The sequence below is a fragment of the Vulpes lagopus genome, chromosome 20 (genome assembly GCF_018345385.1).
Source record: "Vulpes lagopus strain Blue_001 chromosome 20, ASM1834538v1, whole genome shotgun sequence".
Classification (NCBI taxonomy): domain Eukaryota; kingdom Metazoa; phylum Chordata; class Mammalia; order Carnivora; family Canidae; genus Vulpes; species Vulpes lagopus.
In genome coordinates this window covers 21,092,781-21,105,158 of record NC_054843.1, presented here as the reverse complement: position 1 = coordinate 21,105,158, position 12,378 = coordinate 21,092,781, and the positions used below count along the sequence as shown (strand labels likewise).

The 12,378-nt window shown below is 40.7% G+C and overlaps 1 pseudogene; it reads right to left on the bottom strand.

Annotated features, from left to right (window-relative positions):
• Positions 1–2,569: 2,569 nt before the first annotated feature.
• On the bottom strand, positions 2,570–11,278 carry LOC121479357 (annotated as a pseudogene).
• Between the last annotated feature and the right edge of the window lie 1,100 nt (positions 11,279–12,378).

The following is a 12,378-nucleotide window of genomic DNA, read 5'->3' as shown; positions in this document are numbered from 1 at the left end:
AAAAAGAACTAACAATATGAAAAATTGGAGAAAGTCTCTTTTAGATAAAGGAAAACAATTTCCTACAGCAGAAATCATCTTGGTAAATTTGGGGATACAGAACAAAATCTCCTATGCCTGAGGATGCCAGAGAGCGAGAAGTATGAAATTAGACTGGAGAGATGGGACCAGTTGGGGTAGGACTATGTATAGCATAAAGATGCTTGCAATAGCAATTTGTTGAAATGTTACAATGGGTCAGAGAGTGATCTGATCTAATCTACATTTTGAGATTTTTCTACTGCATTGTAGAAAATTAATCCTGGACAGGCAAAAGTGGAAGGAAGAAAAGTCAATGAGGTCCCTACAGCAGGGTGCAATGTGTAAGAGGCTGTTGACAATGAATAGCTTTTTATGATGGGAAACAGTGCAAAAGGAAAGAATTTGAGTTGTTTTTGGAAGTAGTACAGAAAGCACATGCCATTGTTTGTGATAAGTGGTGCTAAGGGACAGAGACAGAGGATTAATCTTAGCGTTTGGGCCTGAGCAAATATATGAATGGTGGTGTAATTATAGAGAATGGGAAATAAGATGGAGATGTGCCTTCACCATATATTCACTCTAAGAATTATATTCTTTAAAACTATGATTATAATAGAGATAATACATTTTAGGACAGGAAAAATTGTGTGACTTTTATCCTAAGTACATACGAGAGGCATCACTTGGCATAGTCCTTAAAAAGTGTCTGTAAACACCTCATCCTAAAAAATTAAAAAAAAATTTAAAAAAAAAAAAAAAAGGGATCCCTGGGTGGCGCAGCGGTTTGGTGCCTGCCTTTGGCCCAGGGCGCGATCCTGGAGACCCGGGATCGAATCCCACATCAGGCTCCCGGTGCATGGAGCCTGCTTCTCCCTCCGCCTGTGTCTCTGCCTCTCTCTCTCTCTCTGTGACTATCATAAATAAATAAAAATTTAAAAAAAATTAAAAAAAAAAAGTGTCTGTAAACACCTCATCCTGTTAGGATATGCCTTCAGTACACTAAGGACTGACATGAAACTAGCATTTAGATGCATCAACATGATAAAAATGCATTCAAATATATATTATTAAGAATAATATTAAAATCTGATAACAATATTTTCAGTATTACCAAGAATGATTTATTTTGATATTTGATTAAATCAATTAATATTTAATTTAATAGTATTTATTATCTTTTATATATTTTACTAGCCTTTGTAATTCTACCATTAGGCAGGGATAATCAGCTTCACGTGACAACTGAGAAAACACCATCAGAGAATTTTAAGTGACTTGCTAACGTAAGTTGGTAGCAGACATGCTATAAAAATTCAGAAAACAATGACTACTAACCTAGTAAGTCTGTAGAGGAGCATGTCATATTTCACTAAAATTCCTCTTATGGAATACCATCATATACTGGAGACTAGACAACAAGGTCAAAATATAAGAAAGATGAGTCTCATCTATTACAAAAGTGTCCCACTTAATTTCTTATTTACAGATAAAACTGTACAAGTACCATAGTTCCTGAAGATAAATAGATATCAAAATCTCAAAGGAGAAAGAAAAATGACCAGAAACACATCAAGAGAGATAAAGTTTTTTAGAGGATATTCAACATTTCTATTTTAGTGAAATCTGACACATTGCATCCAAAAATAACTCTTAACTTTTGATTGTTCTAAGAGGCAGTGTTACCCACAGCAGCATAGACGTAATAAGTTATCTCAACTTATTCACATTTGGATGGAGGAAGAAAAAGGTTTTGTGTCAGGGAAAACAAGAGGATGAAACTGTATCCCATGTATTCCTAATTTCATGAGACAAAGATTTTGGAGACTGTTCTCAATCCCAAATCCTGTACGACTATTTATTTGAAGTATTGCTTTGTTGAATCACACTTTAATATATCTGAAGGTTTTAAAATACTATTCCCCAGGATAATAAGCATATTGCAAGTGGTGTCAATACTGGTTGCAGTCTTTGAGAAATCATAGTTATCAGAAAAAAAAAAGAAATATTATTCCCCCAAAAGTCTACTCCACATCTAATCTTTGTATTTTTGTAGGCAAGACAATATTCTTATCAAGCTTATTTAAAATTGTTTTTGTCAGTTACTACCAAAAAGTTCTGACTAAAATGAATTAAAATAGACAAGCATTTTTATTTCCAACAAGGTAGACTTCCTTGTAAGTAGAACAATTATTCTTTTTTTTTTTTTTTTTTTTTTTAATGTAAAGGCTTTTTATTAGGAACCAGAGGAATGAGCTGCTTATTCCTCTATAACAGTCTACAGCAGGTCATCAGGCCCAGGATGGAGAGGTTATCAGAGGTGCTGTGCTGTGCTTTGCTGCACTTGCTTAGGGCCTGGAAGGAAAGAGGGCGGCAAGGAACAGAGGTTGGCAGGAACTGGTGTTAGCCAAGACGCCGACAGCCTGGGGAGAACCCTCTACCTCCTTCCAACTCCACTCAAGGCTGGAGCATGCCAGGAGACGGAGCAGGTGGCTGGAGCAGGCAGGCCTCAGCAGTGTTGAGCCCCTGGCCCATTCTCTGCTACTTCACTTCACTTGCCTGCTCTCCACTCTTCTTGCCGTTTGGTGATTAGGTATTTGAAGAATTCAGACACAGACCATGCGATGGCCGTGGAGGGGATCTGGTGAATCACTCTGGCCTGTACCCCTCGGAAGTAGGCGGTCACCCCACCTACTTGATATACCCTCCTGAAGGCACTAGGCCATGCCTGTGATATGTCCTGTGATGTTGGAGTTCAAAGCCAGGGATTCCTGGGTGTTGAGCAGTGTTTTGCAAACGTCCAGTGGGGTTGTGGCAGCGGCAGCTCGTGCACAGGCTCCAGAGAGAACGTGGGAGCTGGGGTTGTACCGTCTCTGGGGGGTAAAGTGCTCTTGCAGGAATCCACAGGTCATGAAGTGAATGGCTTGGAAGGGAACATTCATGGTCAGCTGCGTGGTGTAACTACGATAAAAGGCGCGGGCCCCTTCATTTAGCCACTGCCCGTACGCAGCTGTCACCCGGTGGTACGGGGAGTTGTACATCTGCATCCTCTGCTTGGCCGCTTCTGCTGGATGCACGCTGCATCATGCAGCAATGTTGCTACACGCCCGGCTGCACCGTTGGCAACTATTGCCTCCAGGATGGATTGCATCACTCAATGTCTTTTTTAACTTTTCATAGCAGGCAAAATAGAGGGCATGGGCAGGCCCTGCACCTGTTGCTGTGACGTTCAGCCCCCGCTTAGGCCTCCACAGGCCCTCGGTTCTATAGCCCTCCAGGGTGCCTCCAACACGTTTCCACAGCAGGCGGCTGGGGCGGGCTGCAGGCTTTGCATCCGGGTCTGCTCCATCCCATCCCACCCTATTCCTGTCTAGTCCCAGCTAGGACCCAGGGCTTTGGCTGACAGATGTTCTTTCCACAGTCCCGATTCAGAGCTCACTGACGGTTGGAAATGGGTCCTGGTTCCTGGCTGGGTTCAATTCCCAGCCGGGACCTTGCTTGCATGAAGTGTGGGTGGATTGGTGTGGTGATGGCAGGAGCCAGGAAGGAGCCCAAGTCGGCTCCGGCTGCCGGCCGGGATCCTGGCTCCGGACAGGACCCAGGGGTCGGGTCAGCCCCAGGTCGGATTCGGAGCCGGCCCAGGTCTCACCTTGATGCAGTCGATGGGGTACATCACGCAGTGCTCCGGGATCCCTGCCACGGCGCCCGCCACCATGTGCATGGTGACAGTGGCTCCAGCTGGCATCACCTGTAGTCCGGGCCGGAGTCTGGATCCTGTGGTGCTGGGGGCCTGCAGGCCCCGGACCACCCTTCCCCCCCCGCCCCCCCGGGCGCAGACCCCGGCCCACGCCCCGCTGCAGCTGCCCCGTGCAGCAGCCGCCCCGTGCAGCAGCGCCGACTCCCTGGGGCTCCCCACCCGACCCAGCCCCCGCCCCAGCCCCCCCACACCACCAGCACCCCGCCCCTCCATAAGTAGAACAATTATTCTTAATTTAATAAGATTTTTGGGAACTACAAATATCCCCTATGTGCTGAATCTGTTATCTTCCTTGCTTTCGACAGGATGCCTGAAATTCCACAGAAAAGTCTTATTCATTTAGATTCAGTATATCATGGTTTTAATGTGAGGATACCACATAAAATTTTAAAAATAAGCTATTAACAAAACCATTTAGTTTGAGGGAACAAGATGGATCGTAAACAGTTGTGGGTCAGAAAGGACAAAAAAAAAGGAAAAGTTTGAAGGCTAGGAGAAAGTAGAAGTAATAAAAGAGGCTGGAGGTTCTGAAGCAGATCTCCCTCATTGTCAAAGGCGACAGCAACCTTGGTCTTATTAGCAAATCCATGTGTCACAAGCTCAATTTCCAGGAGTTCTGGTAAATTTAAGTTGCGTTGGATGATAAATGCAAAATGTTAACAAGAAATCCACAGCATAGAGATAGATAAATTATCTCCTTGCCAATGACTTTAGAATGAAATGAAAAATTTTTATAACAAGCACAAAAATTTAGTTACAATGCCAAATTTGTTTCATGTTATTGATGTCTCTAGAGGTGCTGAATATTTGCTAGAATAGTAAATTTGCTGAATCAAGGCAGTACTAATTATGAGAAGGGTGGGGAAATAAAGAGAAACTGACAATGTAAAAGATTTCTAACCTGAAATTTTAAACACTTCTTTAATCTTGAAGTCATTCTGTGTTGCATTTCTACTTTTTATACTAAACTGGTATACTGTTATCATTAGTGATACTTAAGTTTTACAAGACCTTTTAATTTGCACTGTGTGAGGATTTTTGCATGTGAAGAAATATTTGCTCCAAATTATTATTTTTTAGAATTCTAAATGGACCATTTGTCTCTATGAACAGCTGTAATAGCTAAATCTCTGCTTTAAAAGATGGCTTTTGATATTCTTTAATGCCAATTACTAAGTCATTTGCTTTCTCAGCTGGCTTTCCCCCCCTTTTCTGTTAAATCACAACTAGTTGTGCCACACTGCGATCTTTTCATTAACACTTTAGGCACATATAATTAGCACATTTATTGCTTTTTGTCTAATTGTCTATTCAGAAGATTAATACTTTACCATCTATTTTGTTGTAGTAACCAATGACTACTAACCATGAGTCTTTTAACTTTCTTTAGGATATAAGCTTATCTAGGTAAAAGCAAGATGGCAAATTTGATTTGTAGCTATACGGAATTAACCAAGGTTTGAAACATACAAGAATATAATTCATAAACTTTTGATTTGTACAGCTAGATCTTGATAAACTATATAAATAGACAAATAGGTATAGTTTGGTATCCATTCATTCATCCTTCTTCCTTTACTGCATTGTTTTATTCAGTCTTAGCTGCATATGGCTTCATATTACAAAGGAAATTGCTAACATAAAGAAAAGGAAGGGTAAAAATTTGAACATATCTTTATGTCCCATATCTATAATTAATATTAGCAAATAATAAGTTCTGAAGAGTTACACAAGTTAGATTTTGCTTAAAGATTATTTCATATGCCAGCAACCTTTGTTTATACATTAACATATATGGAGAGCCCTCAGAACTAGCTGTTCTGCAAAAGCAGTATTCATAAACATTTGCGTGTATTTGTCAGAAATTTAGCATATTTTATGTAAAAGAAAATTGCATGACGTAATATCTAGTTTACTTAAATTTAAAGACAGACAAATACAATTAAAAGGATGTTTTTATGATTCTTTCTTGGATTAAAATATATTGACCTCGGTTCTCTTTCTAGCTAGCTTCAATTTACAGAGATAAGAGAACAGAAAGGGATGAGAAGAAAACTGAAGACCAGACCTACACTTTTAAAATAGCAAGACTTATCTAAGAAATAATTAGCTTCAATGAAATGGTGGTCCTCGAGATAGTTTACTACTCTATTAAATAGGAGCTCCAAGAAATCATAGATATAAAGTATTCATCTTTGTTTCCCTGTAGCAACTACATAATCTAGCATATTACAAATTCAGTAAAGTCTCATATAACATCATCTAGGAACAAAACTGTGTGTCTATGTGTGTGTGTGTGTAATGAAGGAAGCTAAAAATTTGGGGGGTAAAGCTTTTCAGTTCTCTATTTCTGGCTCAGATAAATAATAAAGTAGAAATTTTAAGAATTATATACACATTAGATAATTTTGTTTCTAAACAGTTCTTTGTGATTTGCTAAATTGGGTAAAAAATGATAAGAAAGCACATAAGGACATTCAATGTTGAATATTGTTTATTGCCTCACTCTTCCTAGAAAACTTAGGCTATTTTCTTTTGAGAATTTAGTCAGAGAAATATTCTGGATTGAAATTTTACTAGGGATTTCAGAAAAATTTGTATTATAAACTGTCTGAAGTTCTTCTTTCCCTAATCTGTATTCTATGAAAAGCATAAACTCTGGAAGATTAAAAATTACACTTTCACAACTTTGGAGAACATTATATATAATGATATATATATAATATATATTATATATAAAGAGAAGTTAGTCATGTAGTAGGAAGAAACCTAGTGAGAAAACTTGGCTTCACCTAAACTGCAGGTGCTCATCTAATACACTGAGTAGTTCAAACTTTGAGACCTAAATACACACTTCTAATTCCCACATAGGACAGGCAAAACAATCAGATCTGGGATAAAGGAAAAGCCAACTCTAGTTTTGAAGTGAGATTATGCTCCCTGAGAAAGGATGTTCAGATGCAGAGGATCTTCTATTTTTGAAACATTAGATTTCTTTTTTTTTTTTTTAATTTTACATTGCCTGATGCTGAGGAGTGCTTAATTTGGATGAATCATTTTAATAGACAAAGGAAAACTTTACAATTGTGGAAAAATTTAGCTCACAGAACGGGAAGAATGGATTTTTGAATAGCCTACCTAGAAAGAAACCATGTCATTCTGATTTCAAATACACGAGGTGGGAGTATGATGAGTTATTTTCTTATTTCTTATTTATTTATTTATTTATTTATTTATTTATTTATCTATTTATTTATTTAATTGGAGTTCAATTTGCCAACATGTAGCATATCACCCAGTGCTCATCCCGTGAAGTGACCCCCTCAGTGCCCATCACCCAGTCACCCCATCCCCCCGCCCACCTCCCCTTCCACTGCCCCTTGTTTGTTGCCCAGAGTTAGGAGTCTTGTTCTGTCTCCCTCTCTGATATTTCCTACCCATTTCTTCTCCCTTCCCTTCTATTCCCTTTCACTATTATTTATATTCCCCAAATGAATGAGACCATATAATGTTTGTCCTTCTCCGATTGACTTACTTCACTCAGCATAATACCCTCCAGTTCCATCCACGTTGAAGCAAATGGTGGGTATTTGTCATTTCTAATGACTGAGGAATATTCCGTTTTACAGATAGACCACGTCTTCTTTATCCATTCATCTATCAGTGGACACTGAGGCTCCTTCCACAGTTTGGCTATTGTGGATATTGCTGCTATAGGCATTGGGTGCAGGTGTCCTGGCATTTCACTGCATCTGTATCTTTGGGGTAAATCCCCAGCAGTGCAATTGCTGGGTCATAGGGCAGTTCGATTTTTAACTCTTTGAGGAACCTCCATATAGTTTTCCAGAGTGGCTGTACCAATTCACATTCCCACCAACAGTGCAAGAGGGTTCCCTTTTCCACATCCTCTCCAACATTTGTTGTTTCCTGTCTTGATAATTTTCCCCATTCTCACTGGGGCGAGGTGGTATCTCATTGTGGTTTTGATTTGTATTTCCCTGATGGCAAGTGATGTGGAGCATTTTCTCATGTTCTTGTAGGCCATGTCTATGTCTTCCTCTGTGAGATTTCTGTTCATGTCTTTTGCCCACTTTATGATTGGATTGTTCTTTGCTGTTGAGTTTAAAAAGTCCTTTATAGATCTTGGTTAGTAGCCCTTTATCTGATATGTCATTTTGCAAATATCTTCTCCCATTCTGTAGGTTGTCTTTTAGTTTTGTTGACTGTTTTACTGTGCAGAAGCTTTTTATCTTAAGTCCCAATAATTCATTTTTGCTTTTATCTCCCGTGCCTTCATAGATGTATCTTGCAAGAAGTTGCTGTGGCCAAGTCAAAAAGGGTGTTGTCTGTGTTCTCCTCTAGGATTTTGATGGATTCTTGTCTCACATTTAGATCTTTCACCCATTTTGAGTTTATCTTTGTGCATGGTGTAAGAGAATGGTCTAGTTTCATTCTTCTGCACGTGGATGTCCAATTTTCCCAGCACTATTTATTGAAGAGACTATCCTTTTTCCAGTGGATAGTCTTTCCTGCTTTGTTGAATATTAGTTGGCCATAGAGTTGAGGGCCCATTTCTGGGTTCTCTATCTGTTCCATTGCTCTATCTCTCTGTTTTTGTGCCAGTACCATACTGTCTTGTTGATTACAGCTTTGTAGTACAACTTGAAATCCAGCATCGTGATGCCCCCAGCTCTGGTTTTCTTTTTCAATATTCCCCTGGCTATTTAGGGGTCTTTTCGGATTCCACACAAATCTTAGGATGATTTGTTCCAACTCTCTGAAGAAAGTCTATGGAATTTTGATAGGGATTGCATTAAACATATAAATTGCCCTGGGAGGCATTGACATTTTGACAATATTAATTCTTCCAATTATGGTCTGAAAATAGACAGGGGAGAGTCCCAAGCTTGGTATCAGTTAAGACCTAATTTGTGATCCAGTATGTGGTCTATTCTGGAGAAAGTTCCATGTGCACTTGAGAAGAATGTGCATTCAGTTGCGTTTGGATGTAAAATTCTGTAAATATCTGTGAAATCCATCTGGTCCAGTGCATCATTTAAAGCTCTTGTTTCTTTGGAGATGTTGTGCTTAGAAGATCTGTCATTTGCATAAAGTGCTGTGGTGAACTCTCCAGTATTACTGTATTATTATCTAAGTATGTCTTTACTTTGTTAATTGATTGATATATTTGGCAACTCCCACATTAGGGGCATAAATATTCATGATTGTCAGGTCCTCTTGTTGGATAGATCCTTTAAGTATGATATAGTGTCCCTCTTCATCTGTTACTACAGTCTTTGGGATAAACTTTATCTGATATGAGGATTGCTACCCCTGCTTTCTTTTGAGGATCATTTGAATAGTAAATAGTTCACCAGCCTTTCATTTTCAGGCTGTACGTGTCCTTAGGTCTAAAATAGGTCTCTTGTAGATAGCAAATAGATGGGTCTTGCTTTTTTTATCTAGTCTGAAACCCTCATCTTTTGATGGGGTCATTAAGCCCATTCACATTCAGAGTTACTATTGAAAGATATGAATTTAGTGTCATCATAATACCTATTCAGTCCCTGTTTTTGTGGATTATTTCTTTGGGTATCCTCTTTCTTTAACAGGATCCCCCTTAATATTTCTTGCAGAGCTGATTTGGTGGTCACATATTCTTTCAGTTTCTGCCTATCTTGGAAGCTCTTTATCTCTCCTTCTATTCTGAATGAGAGCCTTGCTGGATAGAGTATTCTTGGCTGCATGTTCTTCTCATTTAGGACCCTGAATTTATCCTGCCAGCCCTTTCTGGCCTGCCAGATCTCTGTGGAGAGGTTTTCTATTAATCTAATATTTCTCCCCATTTAAGTTAGGGATCTCTGGACTCTTGCTGCTTTAAGGATTTTCTGTTTATCTTTGGAATTTGCAAGTTTCACTATTAAATGTCTAGGTGCTGAATAGTTTTTATTGATTTTAGGGGGGTGATCTCTCTATCTCCTAGATCTGAATGCCTGTTTCTCTCCCCAAACTAGCTACAATTTGTTCAAATATGCTTTCTGGTCCTATGTCCCTCTCGGCGCCCTCTGGAACCCCAATTAAACATAGATTTTTCCTTCCGAGGCTGTCATTTATTTCCTTTAACCTTTCCTCATGTTCTTTTAATTGTTTTTCTCTTTTTTCCTCAGCTTCCTTCCTTGCTATCAACTTGTCTTCTATGCCACTCACTCTTTCTTCTACCTCATTAACCCTCATCGTTAGGACCTCTAGTTTGGATTGCATCTCATTTAATTGATTTTTAATTTCGGCCTGATTAGATCTAAATTCTGCAGTCATGAAGTCTCTTGAATCCTTTATGCTTTTTTTTTCCAGAGCCACCAGTAGCTTTATAATTGTGCTTCCGAACTGGCTTTCTGACATGGAATTGTAATCCAAATTCTATAACTCTGTGGCAGAGAGGACTGTTTATGATTCTTTCTTTTGTGGTGAGTTCTTCTTTCTAGTCATTTTGCTCAGTGCAAAGTGGCTAAAAATGAGTTATACTGGAAAAAGGAAGAAATGAAAAAGGATGGGTACCCTCTGGTCCTATATACTGTAAATCCCTCGACTTCCCCTGGAGCTTTCTAGCACTGCTGGGTCAAGAACTTGCTCTTCCCCTGTCCTTCCAGCTGGTCTTCTGGGGGAGGGGCCTGCTGTGCTGATTCTCAGGTGTGTGCACCTGGGGGAGCTGCCCCGCCCCTGCCAGGTGCACGGCTTAGTGGGAACATTTACTCCCTGAGGCCCCTGCTCCCTGGTAGCTCCGTTCAGTCCCAGGTACAAGGTGACACCAAGAGGAACAACAGTGGCAGCGGGCAGGTCTCCAGCCCTGGAGTCAGCTCTCGTAATAACTCCTGCAGTCTCCCATTCCTCACTGGCCTGGATGCTCCGGGGGTGGGGGGGCCCTGATATGCACAGCTCGGGGGCACCCTGTGGCAGGAGCGTCCTTGCTGTCCTGTGCCCTCCTGGCCTCCGCCTGTCCCTGGGGGGAGTACAGGATCCTGGGCTGTGTTCCTGGCGCTTTGGGATCTGGGGCCTGTGCTGCCGGAATCCTGCTCCAGGGACCTGGGCTCCCTAAGGCAGCAGGGCGCAGCCCCCTCCACCAGGAGCTGCCACCAGAGCTGCTCCGGAGGCCCCACCAGGTGTGCTCCAGCCCTTTACTGCACCTGGCCTGCGGTGTCTGGTGAGGCTCTCCCCTGGGTGAACCTCCTCTGTTAGAGACCCCGGGAATCGGGGGGCTCCACCGCCCCCCCTCCGTGTTTTTGCCTGATTTCCCTGCTGAGCGCCTTTCCATCCAGGAAGACTTCGGTGCCGATTTTTAAAGTTCCTGCTTCTCCAGGACTGGGCTTTCCTGTCCCAGGGGGCTTTCGCTGCCCAGCCTTAGCCAGGCTCCCTGCGGGGCCCCCTTTCCCACTGGATTCTTTTTAATATTTTTTTTATTCTGCCCTCCTACCTTGTTAGAAGCAAAAACTCTTCTCTTTGTAGCATTCCGGCTATTTTCTCTTTAAATCTCAGGTTGAATTCGTAGGTTTTCAGGATGATTTGAAAGTTATCTAGGTAAGTTGGTGGGGACAGGTGACTTGGGGACCCTGCTCCTCTGCCATCTTGCCCCGCCCCCCATGAATTATTTTCTTAACTTTTTATTAAAGAATATCTATTAGAAAGAGAAAACTGGGGGCACTGGGTAGCTCAGTGGTTGAGCATCTGCCTCCAGCACAGGTCGTGTTTCCAGGGTCCTGGGATTGAGTCCTACTATCACGCTCCCTGCAGGGAGCCTGCTTCTCCCTCTGCCTATGTCTCTGTCTCTCTCTCTGTCTCTCATGAATAAATAAAAACTTAAAAAAAAAAGGCAATAAAAAACTAGATTTCAGCAATCATGTAACCATGACTTCTTCTCTATCTTCCTCTCCATATATATCACATTCTAGTGTCAACAAAGCTAATTTCAATAAATCTTTTCACCAAATTATTTATAGAAAAGTTACTTACTAGCATTGTGCCCTTCATTAAAGGGAAGGGATTCATGGAGGAATTCCTCTATGAAGAATTTAGTGGTTTAACACATAAACCTCTAATACAGATCCATTTTTGTGTGTGTGTGCTGAGTGATGCTATTAAACAAGTAACAGTGAGTATGGACCACTCATCAGCCAAAGAGACCTCAAACAATATTCTCAAAGGTGGTTCTTGGAAGGATTCTTTTATGGTTTCTGCATTTTAAAGTTTAGGATTGCACATGAACTAAATGTGTTAGCCTGAAATTAAGAAGAATAGTTATGCCTTTGCATATTTTATTGTTCTATTCTGTGACTATATTTTTTCCGTAACAGAGATTGACAGAGGGAGTTCAACTTAAGTATACATATGTTCTTTTGTGTAAAACAGGGAGAGACAAAGATGGGCAGGAAAGGATGGGAGAGCAGTTGTGTCTCCAAAAGTAGTAATATGAACCTCATATACTGTGACATAATCATCTTCCATGTGCTCCTTCCTGGCTGAAGATTTTTGTATCCATAAATTTTTTTTTACTATATCTGGTATATTAAGATGCTATTGATTTTAGTATATTTTAAAACATGTTATCTTTC